Below are 19,475 nucleotides of genomic sequence, written 5' to 3' on the forward strand. Positions count from 1 at the left end.
GTCATTCTTGGCACTTTCAAAAAGTACCTTTTTCTCTGTTTCTAAGCATGTAGTATATATTCTTGATTTTTATAACGTGGATCTTTTATTTATTTTTATTTTTAAAGATTTATTTTTTTATTTATTTGAGAGGCAGAGTTAGAGAGGGAGAGAGAAGGAGAGAGGTCTTCTATCCGCTGGTTCACTCCCCAAATGGCTGCAATGGCTGGAGCTGGGTTAAACCAGGAGCCAGGAGTTTCTTCCGGGTCTTCCATATGTGTGTAGGATCCCAAGAACTTGTGCCATTATCTGCTTTCCCAGGCTCATTAGCAGAGAGCTGGATCGAAAGTGGCTCTCATATGGGATGCTGATGTTGCTGGCAAAGGCTTCACTAACTATACCACAATGCCCGCCCCTATTTTTTTCTTTTAAATATTTATTTGATAGAATTAGAAGGTGAGGCAGAGGCAGAGAGAGATCTTTGCCCCCCTATTAAAACATTTATGAAAGACAAACTGAGGGAGGGAGAGATCTTCCATCCTGTGGTTCACTCCCCAAATGCCTGCAACAGCCAGGGCCATGTGAGGCCAAAGCCAGGAGCCAGGAACTTCATCTGGATCTCCCACATGGGTGGCAGGGGCCCAACCACTTGAACCATCATCTGCTCCATCTGTCATAGCCTCAAGATGCATTAGCAAGGAGGTGGATTGGAAATGGAGCAATGGGGACTTGAACCAGCACTTCAATATGGGTACAGGTTTCCTGAGTGGCAGTGTAACTTGCTGTGTACCTCTGTGCCCACCCTGATTTTCCTAATCTGATTCCTTTTATTATCCATATTTGAGTTTTGTTATATTAAAATTTCATTTTGGCTTTCATTTTTGTTTTAAAAGATTTATTTATTTATTTGAAAGAGTTACTCAGAGAGGAAGAGACTCAGAGAGTGAGATTTTCCATCTGTTGGTTCACTCCCCAAATGGCCGCAATGGCTGGGGCTAGGCCAAGCCAAAGCCAGGTGTCATGAGTTTCTTCTGGATCTCCTACTTGGGCGCAGGGTTCTAAGAACTTGGGCCATCCTCTGCTACTTTTCCAAGGTCATTAGCAGGGAGCTGGATTGCAAGTGGAGCAGCTGGGACTGGAACTGGCACTGATGCTGGTGTTATAGGCAGGCAGTGGCTTCACCTGCTACGCTTCAGTGCCGTTTGGCTCTAATTTTATTTCTTGGAGTTGATTATTTTTCTCATTAAATTTATACAGTATTTTCTCAGATCTCTTGAAGATATTATTACAGTTTTTTTTTTTTTTTCATTTTTAGACAAACATCCCCTGATGATAGCTTAGGTTCTACCATTCCTCTTTCTGTGTTAAGCATTGCCTCCAAGTGTCATTTTTTTTTTTTAAATATTTTATTTATTTATTTGAGAGGTAGAGTAAACAGAGAAGGAAAGACAGATAGAAAGGGCTTTCATCTGCTGTCTTACTCCCCAAATGGCTGCAACGGCCAGAGCAGAGCCGATTCAAAGCCAGTAGCCAGGAGCTTCTTCTGGGTCTCCCATGCAGGTGCAGGGGCCCGAGCACTTGGGCCATCTTCCACTTCTTTCTCAGGCCTTAAGGGAGCTGGATCAGAAGAGGAGCAGTTAGGACATGAACCAGTGCCTGTATGGGATACTGGTGCGCTAGCGGATACTTGATCTATGCCACAGCGCCTGCTCCTCAAGTGTTGTTTTAAAAGCAGGCTTTCTTCTCCTTTTTTTTTTTTTTTTCTTTTTGATGGTTATGTATTCATTTTTAGTTATTTGAAAGGCAAAGTGACAGGGAGAGGAGGGGAGAGAGATTGTCTACCTACTGGGTCACTCCTCAAATGCCACAACACCTTGCACTAGAATAGCCCAAAGCCAAGAGTCAGGAATTCCATCAGAGTCTCCTACCTTAGTGGCAGGAACCCAAGTACTTGAGCCTTCATCTGCTGCCTCCCAGGAGCATGAGCAGGAAGCTGGATCAGAAGCAGAAGCAGAAGCAGAGGTGTGGGACTTGATCCTAGGCACTCCAATATGGAATGCTGGTGTGCCAAGCAGTGACTTAACAACCTCTGTGTCATAACCCACCCTTATTATAGTTTAAAAAAATTTTTTTGTGTGTGTAGCACAAGTAGATTGCATATAATAAATTTACTGGTTAATAAATTATTATAAGTGAAGACTTTAAAAAAAATTAGTTATTGATTTGAAAGGCTCAGAGAAAGTCAGAGATCTTCCATCAGCTGGTTCACTTGCTTGATGGCCTCAGGGACCAGAGCTGGGACAGGCCAAAGCCAGAAGCTTCATCCAGGTCTCCCAAGTGGGTGCAGGGGTCCAAGCACTTGGACCATCTTTCACTGGTTTTTCCAGGCCATTAACAAGGAGCTGGATCAGAAGTGGAACATCTAGGACACCCATATTAATGCCAGCATTGCAGATAGCAACTTTACCTGCTATGCCACTGTACTGGCTCCCTAAGTGAAACCTTCTGTAATCATCACAGAGTCAATGAGGAGAACATTGCCCAAATTTCAGCCCTTCTATCCTCCCAATGGTAGTCATCATTCCTGACTTTTATGGTTATTACTTTCTTTTTTTTCTTTATGGTCTTGTTATGCATGTTTACATCTTAAAGATTATAGTTTCATTTGCCATTTTTTCAATATAAGTTAAATTTTTTCTTTTTTTTTTTAAGATTTTTTTTTTTTTAAATTTATTTGACAGGTAGAGTTACAGAGAGAGAGAAAGGTCTTTCTTCTGTTGGTTCACTCCCCAAATGGCCACAATGGCTGGAGCTACGCTGATCTGAAGCCAGGAGCCAGAAACTTCTTCCTGGTCTCCCATGCGGGTACAGGGGCCAAGCACTTGGGCCATCCTCTGCTGCTTTCCTAGGCCACAACAGAGAGCTGGACTGGAAGAGGAGCAACTGGGACTAGAACCGGCACCCATATGGTATGCCGGCGTCACAGGCAGAGGATTAACCTAGTGCACCATGGCACCATATTATTCTTCCAATTGTTTTCCATCTTCGTATATTGTGATTTGAGGTTTCATGTGTATTGTAGGATGGAATGTGTTTTAACTTGTTCTTTTTTCATTGTGGAGTGGGAAGGAAGAGAGAAATCTTTGCTCTCATTGAAAAAAAAGTCCTCTTCATGCTTTTTTTTTTCCACTTATTTCTTTCCAGGCCTCAAATACGATGAGTATTTTCATGACTTACAGGTCTTCACTTCCAAACAAAATTTTCTTTATGAGCCATGAATCATGATTTCCAACTGCTTTCTAGACTTCCTGATTAATCTTCCCTAGATGTTTGCCACTTGTATTAGTCTTTTTAAAGGACCAACTTTTTGGTTCTCTATATAATTTTTCTTTTAATTTCTGCTTTTTAGTTTTTTTCTACTTTCCTTGGGCTTGGCTTTCTTATTTTTCCCCTTTGACATGAGATGGATACTTAATTCATTAGCTCTTTTTTTCTTTCTTTCTTTTTTTTTTTTTGGACAGGCAGAGTGGACAGTGAGAGAGAAACAGAGAGAAAGGTCTTCTTCTGTTGGTTCACCCCTCAATGGCAGCTGTGGCTGGCACACTGTGCTGATCCGAAGCCAGGCGCCAGGTGCTTCTCCTGGTCTCCCATGCGGGTGCAGGGCCCAAGCACTTGGGCCATCCTCCATTGCACTCCTGGGCCATAGCAGAGAGCTGGCCTGGAAGAGGGGCAACTGGGACAGAATCTGGCACCCCGACCGGGACTAGAACCCGGGGTGCCGGTGCCACAGGCGGAGGATTAGCCTATTGAGCCACGGCGCTGGCCAATTCATTGACTCTTACATCTGATGTCTCCAAGAACTGCTTCAGCTGCATCCTATATGTTTTAATATGTAGTTTTTGTTCAATTCCAGATACCTGGTAATTTCCGTTAGAAATTTTTTTTTTAAAGCTTTTTATTTATTTATTTGAATGTCAGAGTTACACAGAGAAGGAAAGGCAGAGAGAGAGAGAGAGAGAGAGAGAGAGAGAGAGAGCCATGACAGCCAGAGCTGCTTAAATCTGAAGCCAGGAACCAGGAGAGAGAGAGAGAGAGAGAGAGAGAGAGAGAGAATCTGAAGCCAGGAACCAGGATCTTCTCTTGGGTCTCCCATGCGGGTGCAGGGGCCCAAGGACTTGGGTCATCTTCTGCTTTCCTAGGCCACAGCAGAGAGCCAGATCACAAGTGGAGCAGCCAGGACTCCAGCCGGCACCCACATGGGATGCCAGCACTGCAGGCAGCGACTTTTCCTGCTGTGCCACAACACCGGCCCCTGTCTTGATTTTAAAACTTCAAAACACTCATTTTGCGTCTTACAGCATTGTAGTCATAGAACGTATGTGCTATATGGTTTGTTTTGTTGAGATTTGCTTTATGGATCAATATATGGTCAGTTTTATAAATATTTCATCTAGCAACCATTCTTTCTTGGATTAAGTATAGATGATTTAATCTTGTTGCTTTTCCCCTAATTTCTCTGTGTCATCATTTTAGTTACCCAAATTAAAAATCTGAGAGTTGAGGTGAGCATTTGACTCAACAGTAAAGATGCCATTTGGGACACCTGCATCCCATATCTGAGTGCCTGCTTTGAGTCTAGGCTCTGCTTCTAGCCTAGCTTCCTGCTAGTGTGTTTCCTTAAAGGCAGAAGGTGGGGCGGTGCCACCTTCTGTCTGTCAACACTTTCTATGTCTTCTGAAAACTGTAGTTCATGTTCTTTGCCCATTTTTAAATTGAAACATTAATCTGTTTCGTAATAGTTTGAGTATATTAAATATCATCAATAAGGCTGGCGCCGCGGCTCAATAGGCTAATCTTCCGCCTATGGCGCTGGCACACCGTGTTCTAGTCCTGGTCGAGGCGCTGGATTCTTTCCCTGTTGCCCCTCTTCCAGGCCAGCTCTCTGCTGTGGCCCGGGAGTGCAGTGGAGGATGGCCCAAGTGCTTGGGCCCTGCACCCGCATGGGAGACCAGGAGAAGCACCTGGCTCCTGGCTTTGGATCAGCGCGGTGCGCTGGCCGCAGCTGCCATTGGAGGGTGAACCAACGGCAAAGGAAGACCTTTCTCTCTGTCTCTCTCTCTCAGTGTCCATTCTGCCTGTCAAAAAAAGAAAAGAAAAAAAAAAAAAAGAAAAAAAAAAAAGGCAGAAGGTGATGACTCAAGTAGTTGAGTCCTTGCCACCCATCCATGCAGGAGACCCAGATTGAGTTCCTGACTTCTGGTTTTGGCCTGGCCCAGTCCTGGCTGTTGAGGGCATTTGGGGATTGAGGCAGTAGATAGAAGATCTCTCTCTGTTTCCGTGCCCCTCTGCTTTTCAAGTAAAATTAAAATTAAAAACAAATCTGGAGCTGGTGCTGTGGCATAGTGGGTTAAGCCGGTGTCTTCATACTGGCATCCCATATGGGCATCTTCACTTCCAATCCAGCTCCCTGCTAATATGCCTGACAAAACAGCAAAAGATGGCCCAAGGACTTGGGCCCCTGTACCCATGTGGGAGACCTGGAAGAAGCTCCTGGCTCCAGCCTGCCCAGCCCTGGTGCTTGCAGCCATTTGGGGAGTGAACCAGCTGATGGGAGCTTTCTCTGTCTCTCCTCTCTGTAACTCTGTTTTTCAGTAAAAAAATCTGAGAGTTATTCCACATTTCTCCCTTGTTTTTAATACCAATAAGGTTAATTTACAATAGCTATTCTACTTTTAAATTGTTTCCTTTTTTAATAAAATATTTATTTATTTGAAAGGTAGAGTGACAAAGAGGCTGGTGCTGTGGTGTAGTAGGGTAAGCTTCTGCCTGCGGCACCAGCATCTTATATGAGCACCAGTTTGAGTCCTGGATGCTCCATTTCCAACTTAGCTTCCTGCTGATGGCCTGGGAAAGCAGTGGAAGATGTCCCAAGTGCTTGGGCCCCTGCACCTGTTTGGCAGACAGGGAAGAAGCTCCAGGCTTCAAGTTGGCTCAGCTCTGGCTGTTGTAGCCATTTGGGGAGTTAACCAGTGGATGGAAGACCGACCTCCCTCCCTCCCTCCCTCTCTCTCTCTCTCTCTCTCTCTCTCTCTCTCTTTCTTCCTCTCTCTGTAACTATGCCTCTCAAGTAAATAAATAAATAAATATATATATATATTTTTTTAAATTTTTAAAGTGGAGTGACAGAAAGGGAGAGGTCTTTCATCTGCTGGTTTATTCTTCAAATGGCCACAATGGCCAGGATTGGGCCAGGCTAAAGTCAGGAGCCAAAAACTTCATCTGGGCCTCCCACGTGGGTGGCAGAGGCTTAAGTACTTGGGCCATTATCTGCTGCTTTCCCAGGCAGATTAGCAAAGAGCTGAGTCAGAAGCAAAGTGGCCAGGAATTGAACCAGTGCTACAATATGGGATGCTGGTATCACAAGTGACAACTTAAACTGCTATGCCACAACCCCAGCCCCTAATTAATTAATTAATTAATTCCTTTCTCTCTCCTTTTTTCCTTTTCTTTTGTACTATTTATTTGAGAGGTCAAGTTACAGAGAGAGTGGGAGAAACAGAGAGAGAGAAAATCTTCCATCCACTAGGTCACTCCCCAGATGGCTGGAACAGACAGGGCTGGGACAGGCTGAAGCCGGGAGCCAGGAACTTCATCTGGGTCTCCCACATGTGTGGCAGGGGCCCAGGTACTTGGGCCCTCTTCCACTGCTTTCTCAGGCACATTTATTAGGGAGCTGGATCAGAAGTGGAACAGCTGGGGCACAAACAAGTGCCCATATAGGATGCCAGAATTGAAAGCTGCAACTTACCTGCTATACCGCAGTGCCAACCCCTCCAAATTATTTCTTGTTATAAGAATAATGTTATGATTTTTTAAAACTTTGAAAATGTAAAATACAAAAATTACTGAAAGCCCTACTACCCAGGAGTTTTTTCCCTTTCTACATCTTTATGGCAGTAATTCCAATTTCTCTCTTCTTTTTCATAATTATTGTATATTGATTAGGGTTCCCATCTTTTCTACATAATATTTCTTTATTCAACTAATATAGAGATCCTATTATATGCTCAGTGTAGGGGATATATGACAATAAGAAAAAGAGATAAGATCTGTAATGGAGCTCTTTTAGACTTTTTCATTTGTCCAGTGTTCTCTTTGCTATAATTTGAGCTATATCTGTAGTAAAGCTTTGTTTTTAGAAAAACATCTCTTGTCTTGTGACTTGGTACCTTTGCATGTGTTCCCTGGGCATATGAAGTCCTCTTTAAATTTCATCTAGGGCCGGCGCCGTGGCTCACTAGGCTAATCCTCCGCCTGCGGCGCCGGCACACCGGGTTCTAGTCCTGGTCGAGGCGCCGGATTCTGTCCCTGTTGGCCCTCTTCCAGGCCAGCTCTCTGCTGTGGCCCGGGAGTGCAGTGGAGGATGGCCCAAGTGCTTGGGCCCTGCACCCCATGGGAGACCAGGAGAAGCACCTGGCTCCTGCCATCGGATCAGCGCGGTGCGCTGGCCGCAGCTGCCATTGGAGGGTGAACCAAGGGCAAAAAGGAAGACTTTTCTCTCTGTCTCTCTGTCTCTCTCTCACTGTCTACTCTGCCTGTCAAAAAAAAAAATATTTTTTTCATCTAGGAAACTACTTATCCTTCAGGTCTCAAATTAAAAGTTGAGTCTTGGCCAGCGCCGTGGCTTAACAGGCTAATCCTCCACCTTACGGCGCCGGCACACCGGGTTTTAGTCCCGGTTGGGGCACCGGATTCTATCCCGGTTGCCCCTCTTCCAGGCCAGCTCTCTGCTATGGCCCGGGAAGGCAGTGGAGGATGGCCCAAGTCCTTGGGCCCTGCATCTGCATGGGAGACCAGGAGAAGCACCTGGCTCCTGGCTTTGGATCAGCGCGATGCGCCGGCCGCAGCGGCTATTGGAGGGTGAACCAACGGCAAAAAGGAAGACTTTTCTCTCTGTCTCTCTCTCTCTCTCACTATCCACTCTGCCTGTCAAAAAAAAGAAAAAAATAAGAAGTTGAGTCTTGGGAAAGCTTGTCTGACTCTACCTTTCCTCCTAAATAAATTAGGTATTATTCTTGTGTGTAGTCATTTTAGGAATTAAATTACATATAATTTTGGGGAGTGTGTTTGTGTCTGTGTGTCTCTGTTTAGACTGTGATCCTTTGGTATATGTACTTTATAGCTTTTCACATGTTTTTCTTTTTAAAATTTTATTTATTTATTAATTATTTGAAAGGCAGAATTACAGAGAGGGAGAGGCAGAGATAGAGGTCTTCCATCCATTGGTTCACTTCCTAAATGTCAGCAACAGCCAGAGCTGGGCCGATGTAAAACGAGGAGCCAGGAGCTTCTTCTGGGTCTCCCATGTGCTGCAGGAGCCTTAGGCCTTAGGACTTAGGCCATCTTCTGTTTTCCCATGCCATCAGCAGGGAGCTGGATCGGAAGTAGAGCAGCTGGGACTCAAACCGGTGCCGATCTGGGATGCTGGCACTGTAGGCGGTAGCTACCTGCTACCCCACAGTGCCAGCCTGTTTTTCACTCTTCTTCTTCTTCTTCTTCTTCTTTTTTTAATAATTATTTTATTTATTTAAAAGACAGTTACAGAGAGAGGTAGAGCCAGAGAGAGGTCTTTCATTCTGCTGGTTCACTCCCCAAATGACCAAAACGGCCAGAGCAGAGCTGATCGGAAGCCAGGAGCCAGGATCTTCTTCTGGGTCTCCCACGCAGGTTCAGGGGCCTAAGGAGTTGGGCCATCTTCTGTTTTCCAGGCCAAGGCAGAGAACTGGATCAGAAGTAGAGCAGCCAAGACTTGAACCCACTCCTTTGTGGGATGCTGGCGCTGCAGGTTGTGGCTTCAAACCACTGTGCTGCAGCGCCAGCCTTCCTATTTTTCTTTCTTTCTTTTTTTTTTTTTTTTAAAGATTTATTTATTTTATTTGAAAATCAGAGTTACACAGAGAAGGAGAGGCAGAGAGAAAGAGGTCTTCCATCTGCTTGTTTGCTCCCTAGGAGGCCTCAAGGGCCAGAGCCGCACCATTCCGAAGCCAGGAGCCAGGCGCTTCCTCTGGATCTCCCATGTGGGTGCAGAAGCCCAAGAACTTGGGCCATCTTCTACTGCTTTCCCGGGCCATAGCAGATAGTTGGATGAGAAGTGGAGCAGTGGGACTCAAAGTGGCGCCCATATTGGATGCTGGCACTGCAGGTGGTGGCTTTACCTGCCATGCTACAACGCTACCCCCCCCCCCCCGCCCCACCGCTTTTCTTAAATACATTGTAGTACCTGACACATGGCAGACATTCAAAAATTATCATTATCAAAAATCATGTTTTCCTTCACTATCATTGGTCTCTTGTCATAAAATGATTGGAGAAATGGATTGTTTTGGTTGGTTAAAATGTGCTGGTTGAGGCTGGCATTTTTGCGTAGTAGATAAAGCTGATCCTGGCATCCCATAGGGGTGCCGATTTGTGTTCCGGCTTCCACTTCAGATCTAACTCTCTGCTGATGAGCCTGGGAAAAGCAGTGGAAAATAGCCCAAATGCTTTGGCCCCTGCCACTCATGTGAGAGACGCAGATGAAGTTTTGGCATCAGCCTGGCTCAGCCCTAGCCATCGCTACCATTGGGGAGTGAACCGGTCAGTGGAAGATTCTCTCTCTCTCTCTCTCTCTCTCTCTCTCTCTCTGTAACTCTGACTTTAAATAACTATATCTTATAATAAATGTGCTAGGGGCTGGCGCTGCGGCTTACTTGGTTGATCCTCCACCTGCGGCACCAGCATCCCATATGGGCGCTGGGTTCTGGTCCCGGTTGCTCCTCTTCCAGTCTGGCTTTCTGCTGTGACCCAGGAGGGCAGTGGAGGATGGCCCAGGTGCTTGGGCCCCACGCTTGCATGGAAGACTGGGAGGAGGCACTTGGCTCCTGGCTTCGGATCGGCATAGTTCCAGCCATAGTGGCCATTTGGGGGGTGAAGCAACAGAGGGAAGACCTTTCTCTATGTCTCTCTCTCTCTCACTGTCTAACTCTTATCTGTCAATAAAAAATAAAAAAAGGCTAGTTAATTAAAAAGTATATTCTGATAATACCAGTTTTCAAACTATAAAATATCAGCAGCTTGGGAGGCAAAAAGTGTGTATAGGAGGGTATTTATAATGAGGTTTCATTTTTGCACATAAAGTATTATAAATGGAGATTTGGATTCTAAGTCACCTGATCAATACTTTGTAATGTAGTGTACTTGTAGTGTTCCTAATACTTAATACCTGCTCTAAGAGTTTCAGAATTTAACCTTTGCTCTAATGAATGCATTTCTTCTCAGTGTTGCCCAGCTGTGAGACTAGGGTGTCTGCTGATTCTGAGCCACTAGTAGCAACCCTGACCAAGGGTTCCAGCAAGGTGAGGGATGAAAGGATAACATCCTCAGATGGTAAGAATGAGACATTTGCCTGTATATCCATTCCAAGTTGCCCCTCAGGTGAAAAATGTGAAGCTGTTTTATTATTTTTTCCAGTTGTATTTAATTTATTTATTAGAAGCACAGAGCCAGAGAAAGAGAGAGAGAGAGATCTTCCATCTGCTGTTTCATTCTTCAAATGGCTGCAACAGCCAGGTCTGGGCCAAACTGATGTCAGGAGCCAGGGACTCCATTCTGGTCTCCGACAAAGGTGACAGAGCCCAGCCACTGGGGTGCCTTCCCAGGCACATTAGCAGGAAGCTGGATCAGAAGTGAAAGGGACTTGGACTCAAACCCATATTCTGATACAGAATGCTGGCATCACAAGTGGTGGCTTAAACTATTGTGCCATAACAGTAGCCCGTGAACGTTTTTCACATTGAAAAGGTCCTGAATAAAGACCTCCATATTTTGTCTTTCAGAGGATTCCAAAAGCTTCCTGAGGAAGAAAGAATATTATAAACTACCGAGGAGTAAACATTAAGAGTTACATCATATTTTTCTTTATCAATGGTGGATGTTGAGTGTAGTAGAAGAATACCATTAAAGTTTTGAGGAAAAGTTGCTTTCAACATAAAATTTATTGCTAGGGAACTGCCAGTCAGTTGAGGGTGGAATTGGGTTATTTTTAGATCAGTAGGTGCTCAGAAAGTTTATATGGGCATATTCTTTGTCGCAAGCCACTGCTCTGCAAAAGAAGGTGTTATTAAAAGCAAATTGATAAAAGAGGAATTTCCAAGATTACAAGGAGAAGGCTTAGAGGGTAATTCCAGATTGGCATTGGAACATGGGAACTCTCAAAACATGAATTACTGCTGGGAAAAAGGTTTGAAATTATCCTTGGCAGTTTGAAACGAGGTAGTAGAGTGACGTATATTAGACAATTTTGGAAACAATTATATATGTCTAAGAAGGTAATTTAATAACTATACCATTTATTTTCTCAGTGACTAATATTTAGTTTTTTTAAAAATATATGTATTTTTAAAGATTTTTTATTTATTTATTTGACAGGTAGAGTTACAGAGAGAGAGAGAGAGAGGTCTTCCTTCCGTTGGTTCACCCCTCATATGGCCACCACGGCCAGCGCTGTGCTGATCCGAAGCCAGGAGCCAGGTGCTTCTTCCTGGTCTCCCATGCAGGTGCAGGGCCCAAGCATTTGGGCCATCCTCTGCTGCCCTCCTGGGCCATAGCAGAGAGCTGGACTGGAAGAAGAGCAACTGAGATTAGAACCCAGTACCCAAATGGGATGCCTGCGCCGCAGGCGGAGGATTAATCAAGTCAGCTATGGCGCCGGGCCCAATATTTACAGTTTTGTACAGTGAAACTTAACTGATTGAAAATAGTCCAATAAAATGTGTGGAGAATGGAAGGTAGGAAGTGGGTGTTATAAGATGTGAATTACCTATTTTTATAGCAAAAAGCTGATGTGAAATTGATTAATTTAGAGAGAGAATTGGGGGGCCGGCGCTGTGGGGCAGTGGGTTAATGCCCTGGCCTGAAACGCTGGCATCGCATATGGGTGCCAGTTCAAGACTTGGCTACTCCACTTTCGATTCAGCTTTCTGCTATGGCCTGGGAAAGCAGTAGAAGATGGCCCAAGTCCTTGGGCCCCTGCACCCGCATGGGAGACCCGGAAGAAGCTCCTGGCTCCTGGCTTCGGATCAGCACAGCTCAGGCTCAGGCCGTTGCGGCCAGCTGGGGAGTGAGCCAGTGGATGGAAGACCTTTCTCTCTCTCTCTCTTCTCCCTCTCTGCCTCTCCTCTGTGTAATTCTCTCAAATAAATAAATAAATAAATCTTTTTAAAAAATAAATAAAAAGAGAATTGGAAGCGTATTGTTTAGAAATACCGAAATCCCTCCCAGAAGAGAGTTTAAAATAGGTACCCCTCTCTGAAAGCAGGACTGGGGTGGGGGCTAGCATTGTGGGTACAGTAGGTTAAACCACTGCTTGCCTATGTTGGACTGCTGGTTTGAGTCCCAGCTATATCTTGCGGTGTAACTTCCTGCTAATGTATTTGGAATGGCAGCATATGATGGCCCAAGAACTTGGGCCCCTGCCACACTCAGATGCAGTTATTGACTCCTGGCTTCAGCCTGTCCCAGACCTGGCTGTTGGTGCTGTTTAGAGAATGAATCAGCAGTTGAAAAATCTGTCTCTCCCTTCTTCTCTCACTCTGCCTTTCAAATCAATCAACCAAATGTTTTTGTTTTAATCAGATAGCAGGACTGGGATGTGGAAAGTGATGTCATGAGAACTATTGCTTTTCATTTAATCTTTTTTGTATGTACTATTAAAAAAAAAAAACACCTCATCCACGTATGTTTTATTATGTTTGTGTTGTTCCTAAAAATAAGATATAGAGTAAGGCTAGCCTTTAAGGTGCCTGTTTATGCTTTCTGCCCTCTAGGTTCAACTCTGATTCCCTTTGATATTTAAAAACAATTTTAGGGGCTGGCGCTGTGGCACAGTGGGTTAATGCCTTGGCCTGAAGCACTGGCACCCCATATGGGCGCCGGTTTGAGTCCCGGCTGCTCCACTTCTGATGCAGGTCTCTGGTATGGCCTGGGAAAGCAGTAGAAGATGGCCCAAGGACCCTGTACCCGTGCAGGAGACCTGGAAAAAGCTCCTGGCTCCTGGCTTCAGATCGCGCAGCTCTGGCCGTTGTGGCCAATTGAGGATTGAACCATCGGATGGAAGACCTCTCTCTCTCTCCCTCCTTCCCTCTCCCTCCCTCTCCCCCTCCCCCTCCTTCCCTCTCCCTCCCCCTCCCCCTCCCCCTCCCCCCATCCCCCTCCCCCATAACTCTTGACTTTCAAATAAATTAAAAAATAAAAATAAAAACAGTTTTATTTATTTGAAAGATACACACCTGGGGCTGTGGGGGTAGGAGCTAGGAGGAAGAGACCTCCCATCTGCTGGTTCATTCCTCAAATGCCTGCAATAGTTGGGGCTGGGCAAGAGCCAGCAGCTGGGAACTTAGTCCTGATCTCTTACATGGGTGACAGGGATCCCAGTACTTGAGCCATCATCTGCTGCTGCCTAGAATGTGCATTAACAGGAAGCTGGAATCTTGGACTTGCAGCAAAGCAACTCAGGCTCTCTGCTATGGGATGTAGACTCCTAAATGGAGTGTAACCAATACACCAACCCCCTGCTGTCTCTTTGACATTCTACTTTCAAGGAAATTTCAACCAGAAAGAAGGCAGCTGGTCTCAGGCTTTATTTTACTATGATTGTCTCAAAGAGGTCAGAGAATTCCTTCCCAGTAGCTGTTGTGTAGGGCCAAGCATAATGTGGTTTGCTAGATGCTAACCTTGCACTTGGTCCCTATGTTGGCCTTGCTTGGTCTCTTGAATCTGATCTTCTTTGGGCAAGATCCCACCAAAAGTGGCACCTTTGTTACGCTGTATCTTTCCCATGAATTTAATGCATGTATTTGCTACTTTCTGCAGGGGAAGAGCATGGGAAAGATGACAGCTTTGTGATCGTTAACAGATGATACCTTTGAAGCTTGGGTTAGGTTTTTCCTTCCCTTTCTCTCTAAGCAGTGCTGTTTTGTTTTATTTTGTTTTCTTTTTCCTGCTGTCAGTTTTGTGATTTGGTGAGTCAGGGGGAGGGGGTACTCTAATGGGGTTAAGTGGCAGTGTAAAGTGGGACTAGATTTTTCCTTCCTTTTCTCCCTTAGCTGCCAAATGGTACTTCGTGGGCTGAAGAGTAGTGGCAGGGGTACTGGAGACACGGTCATGGTGAATCTGTCATGGCTGATTGGGGTTACCAGAGAAGAGGAGGGCAATCCTCAGCAGCACAGTAGAGGGATGAAAGTTTCTACTGGGGAGGTGAGTCCTATGTTGGGGTAGTGGAATTTGGTTCCTAGAGACTACCTTTAATTAAATTACCAGATATTGCTGGTAATATATTGATTATTTACTACATTATGGTCACTGTGCTAAGTACTAGGGAAGTAATGATAAACAAGATGGGATGTCCGTTCTCAGACTATAGACTGTTGAGAGGTTGGGAGTAGATAAAAAATTAAGTAGGCAAATGGATCACAGAGAAATATAATAATGGAGAAAATACAAACCAAGAGAACATCTAACTTAAACTTCATAGGTGGCCTTGAACCAGGAGAGAAGCCTTGGAAAAGGAGTATCTAGCTTATTTTTTCCTACCAGAATGTTGTGCCCTTAGGATTGGTGCCTTCTACCTTATTCACCATTCCCTAGGAGTCTAGCCCAGGCAGTCATTAAATATTTTTCAAAATATTTTTCAAAAAAGATCAAACTGAAAGTAGGTCTAGTTTCTTGATGGCTTCTTCTTCCATCAGTTTATTGAGAAATTATATATGCCATGTTCTTAACCTTTTTTTTTTTTGTTGTTGTTGCTTTTTTGTTTTTTTGACAGGCAGAGTTAGACAGTGAGAGAGTGAGACAGAGAGAAAGGTCCTCCTTTTTCCGTTGGATCACCCCCCAAATGGCTGCTACGGCCGGCACTGCGTCAATCTGAAGCCAGGAGCCAGGTGTTTCCTCCTGGCCTCCCACGCGGGACTTGGGCCATCCTCCACTGCACTCCTGGGCCACAGCAGAGAGTTGGACTAGAAGAGGAGCAACCAGGACAGAATCCGGCACTCTGACCGGGACTAGAACCTGGGGTGCCGGCGCCGCAGGTGGAGGATTAGCCTAGTGAGCCGCAGAGCCGGCCTTAACCTTTGTTTTTTTAAATATTAGTCTCACAGTAGTCCTCAGAGGTTATCTTATATTAAATAAACTCTGCAGTGTCTCACAACTAATTATTTAGATAGTCTCCTATAGTTAGCTGAAGTAATAAATCAAGGAGTAGATTGGGAAGAATTAGTAACAGGCTTCCCGTAAACCACATTAGTTTTTAATTATCCAATTTCCAAGTTTTTGAGTTAGAGTCTTGTTTATTGTGAGCGTACTAAACTTGAAGTAGTGGCTTGAATCCTTGATTTCCATGTGGTCTCAAGAAACTTTTTTATCCAGGCAATCTCAGAATATGGCTATTGCTAGCATTGGATGCAGTGACAATTTCTGTTCTTTTTCTTACTCATTTTTTTCTTCTATTGAGGCAGAATACAAACAACAAATTTTACTATTTTAACCATATAGTTCAGTAGTATTAAAATACATTCAGAAGGCCGGCGCCGTGGCTTAACAGGCTAATCTTCCGCCTTGTGGTGCCGGCACGGGTTCTAGTCCTGGTCGGGGCGCCGGATTCTGTCCCAGTTGCCCCTCTTCCAGGCCAGCTCTCTGCTGTGGCCCGGGAAGGCAGTGGAGGATGGCCCAAGTGCTTGGGCCCTGCACCCACATGGGAGACCAGGAGAAGCACCTAGCTCCTGGCTTCGTTCGGGTCAGCGAGATGCACCGGCCGCAGCGGCCATTGGAGGGTGAACCAACGGCAAAAGGGAAGACCTTTCTCTCTGTCTCTCTCTCTCATTATCTACTCTGCCTGTCCAAAAAAAAAATACATTCAGAAGGTTAACGACCATTACTCCCATCCATCTACATATTTCTTTAAATCTAGTAAAACTAAAAACGCCATACCTTTTAAACAGTAACTCCCCATTTGTCTTGACCCTCAGCCCCTGGCAACTGCCATTCTACATTCTGTCTCTGTGATTTTTTTTTTTTTTTTTTTTTGACAGGCAGAGTGGACAGTGAGAGAGAGACAGAGAGAAAGGTCTTCCTTTTGCCGTTGGTTCACCCTCCAATGGCCACCGCGGTAGCGCACTGTGGCCGGCGCACCGCGCTGATCCGATGGCAGGAGCCAGGTGCTTCTCCTGGTCTCCCATGGGGTGCAGGGCCCAAGAACTTGGGCCATCCTCCACTGCACTCTTGGGCCACAGCAGAGAGCTGGCCTGGAAGAGGGGCAACCGGGACAGGATCGGTGCCCTGACCGGGACTAGAACCCAGTGTGCCGGCGCCGCAAGGCGGAGGATTAGCCTAGTGAGCCGCGGCGCCGGCTTTTTTTTTTTTTTTTTTAATTTAAATTTTTAGTTTTTGACAGGCAGAGTGGACAGTGAGAGAGAGAGAGACAGAGAGAAAGGTCTTCCTTTTTTGCTGTTGGTTCTCCCTCCAGTGGCCGCTGCGGCCGGTGCACCGCGCTGATCCGAAGCCAGGAGCCAGGTGCTTCCTCCTGGTCTCCCATGCAGGTGCAGGGCCCAAGCACTTGGGCCATCCTCCACTGCACTCCTGGGCCACAGCAGAGAGCTGGCCTGGAAGAGGGGCAACAGGGACAGAATCCAGTGGCCCGAACAGGACTAGAACCCGGTGTTCCAGCGCCGCAGGCAGAGGATTAGCCTGTTGAGCCCTGGCGCTGGCCCTGTCTCTGTGATCTTTACTCTTAAGTATCTTGAGTGGAATCATACAGTGTCTATCTTTTTGTGAATGGCTTATTTCTGTTAGCATAATATCTTCAAGGTTTATCCATGTTGTAGTGTATATCAGGATTTCCCTCCTTTATAGGGCTGAATAATATTGAGTTGTATGTATACCACATTTTGCCTATCCATGACACAATGAGTTGCTTCCCCATTTTAGCTTTTGTAAATAATGTTGCTGTGAATGTTGGTGTACTGATCTCTCTTGAGACTCTGCTTTCAGTTCCTTTCGTTTTATACCCAATAGTGGATTGATGGGTCATATGGTAATTCTGTTTTTAATTTTTTGTTGGAAACTTGCCATACTGTTTTCCACAGTTGTTCTGTCAGCAGTGCCAAATGGTTGGAGATTATCTGCATTCTCACCAACACCTATTCCTGTTTTTTTTTTTTTTTATTAAATAGTAACCATCGTAATCAGTGACAGATGTTATTACAGTTTTGACTTATGTTTCTCTATTAGTGAGTGATGTTGAGCATCTTTATGTGCTTCTTGGTCATTTATGTTTGTCGTCTTTTGGAGAAATGTCTAGTCAGGTCCTTGCCCGTCTTTGGGGTGGGGGGGAGGAGAGAGAGCTAATCAATTTGAGAGAGAAAACCCATCCTGCAGCCTGAAAGAGAAAGAGAACATGCACTCCTCATTCTGTGGCTCACTCCTCAAATGCCTGCTACTGCTGAGAACTCACAGGTCTTCTGTTTGGGTGGCAGAAACCCAGTCACTTAGGCTATCATCCCTGTGTCCCGAGGTCCACAGCAGAGAAAAGCTGGGAATTGAACCCCGGCACTCTGTTAAGGGATGTGATTATCCTAGCTGGTACAATGCTAGGACAAATGCTCTCGTTTTGTTGTTGAGTTCTAGGAATCTCTGTATGTTCTGGTTGTTAATCCCTTACATTTCTCTCATTCTGTGGGTTGCCTTTTTACTCTGTTGATAACTGGTTTTTGATAACTGTTTTTGATGTTTTTAAAGTTTTGATGGAGTCTGCTTTTTCTTTTGTTGCCTGTCTAGATGTTAGGTGTCATGTCTGCTCTTAAAGTGTGATTTGACTCATATTATGAGCAGCTGATGAAATTAGATCGTAGTGATAGCAGAAGAAAATACTATGTTATCCTAAGACTATGATTACTTAGATCTAGTTTTCTCAGTCCCTGGTTGGATCCCCATTCTCATTTATCAGTTGTCTGGACATACTCATTTTGAGTATATTAAAAGTATATTGTTGCAAATGTATGTTGTCTTTTAAAAATATATGGCATTTTCTATGTATGTTTACAGTGTGCATAAATTATATAAATTTTCTGTTTTCATTAATAAGCTTGAAAGATCTGTGTTGAATGTGTACTCTGAACACATCATCACAACAACATTCTACAGTTTTTGGTTAGATTTCAAAGTTTACATTTTACTTTGTCTTTTTTTTTTTTGACAGGCAGAGTGGACAGTGAGAGAGAGAGACAGAGAGAAAGGTCTTCCTTTTCCATTGGTTCACCCCCCAATGGCTGCTGTGGCCGGCGCGCTATGGCTAGCGCGCTGTGCTGATCCGAAGCCAGGAGCCAGGTGCGTCTCCTGGTCTCCCATGTGGGTGCAGGGCCCAAGGACTTGGGCCATCCTTCACTGCACTCCTGGGCCACAGCAGAGAGCTGGCCTGGAAGAGGGGCAGCCGGGACAGAATCCGGTGCCCTGATCAGGACTAGAACCCGGTGTGCCAGCGCCGCAGGTGGAGGATTAGCCTATTGAGCTGCGGCGCTGGCCTCACTTTGTCTTTATCTGAAGTTCACCTTTTTATATGTTATGAGTTAGCAGTGCAACTTTTTCTGTATTTAAATAAGCTGGCTTATTAAATATTTATACTGTTTACGAAACACGTCTTTTCTGTACTGATGTTTGATGTTACTTTTGTAATTCATCAATTTTCTATATGTAAATACATCAGTTTTGTCACACAGCTCATTCTGTTGCATTGGTCTTAATGTATTTTCCTTAACAGTACGGAATGTCTTTTGTCTGGACTATGTCATAGTGTCAGGTTAGTCAGATCTTCCTTTTTTTCTTTCTAATGGAAGTAGACTCTCCAGGTTGTGTGTTTGATTGCTTAGATTTGAGTACCTGCTGTGCTTCAGATTTCTAGCTTTCTGCTAATGCACTCCCTAGGAGGTATTGTTGATGCCTCAAGTAGTTGTGTTCCTGATACCTACCATGTGGGAGACCCACATTGAGTTCTGGGCTCTTGGTTTTGGCTTGGTCCAGCCCTAACTGTTGAAGGCATTTGGGGAAATGAACCAGCAGATGATCTCTTTCTGTCTCTGCCTTTCAGAAAAAAGGAGAAAAGATACAGACTACAGGCTTTGTTGTTTGTTTATTTTAACTTAGTTGGCTTTTAAATACATTTATTTTATTTATTTGATAGGCAAGAAGAGAGGAGACAGAGAGTGAGACCTCCCCAGTCTGCTGCTTCATTCCTTAAATGCCCACTGTGGCTCTTAGCCAGTGTGGAAGCCAGAATCCTTTAAGTCAGTTCTGTTCTCCCATTTGGGTGGCTATAACACTATCACTTGAAGCATTACTGCATTAGCAAGAAGCTGGAGTTAGGAGTGGAGCTGTGCAGTGAACCTGGGCATGCTGATATAGTACATGGACAT

The 19,475-nt window shown here is 44.8% G+C and overlaps 1 protein-coding gene across 2 annotated transcripts in view; it reads left to right on the top strand.

Annotated features, from left to right (window-relative positions):
• MTF2 (metal response element binding transcription factor 2) overlaps nucleotides 1-19,475 on the top strand; it is an 83,829-nt gene that overhangs the window by 17,366 nt on the left and 46,988 nt on the right. The gene's annotated exons all lie outside the window — the stretch shown is intronic.

The sequence above is a fragment of the Lepus europaeus genome, chromosome 5 (assembly GCF_033115175.1).
Source record: "Lepus europaeus isolate LE1 chromosome 5, mLepTim1.pri, whole genome shotgun sequence".
In the NCBI taxonomy this organism is placed as follows: domain Eukaryota; kingdom Metazoa; phylum Chordata; class Mammalia; order Lagomorpha; family Leporidae; genus Lepus; species Lepus europaeus.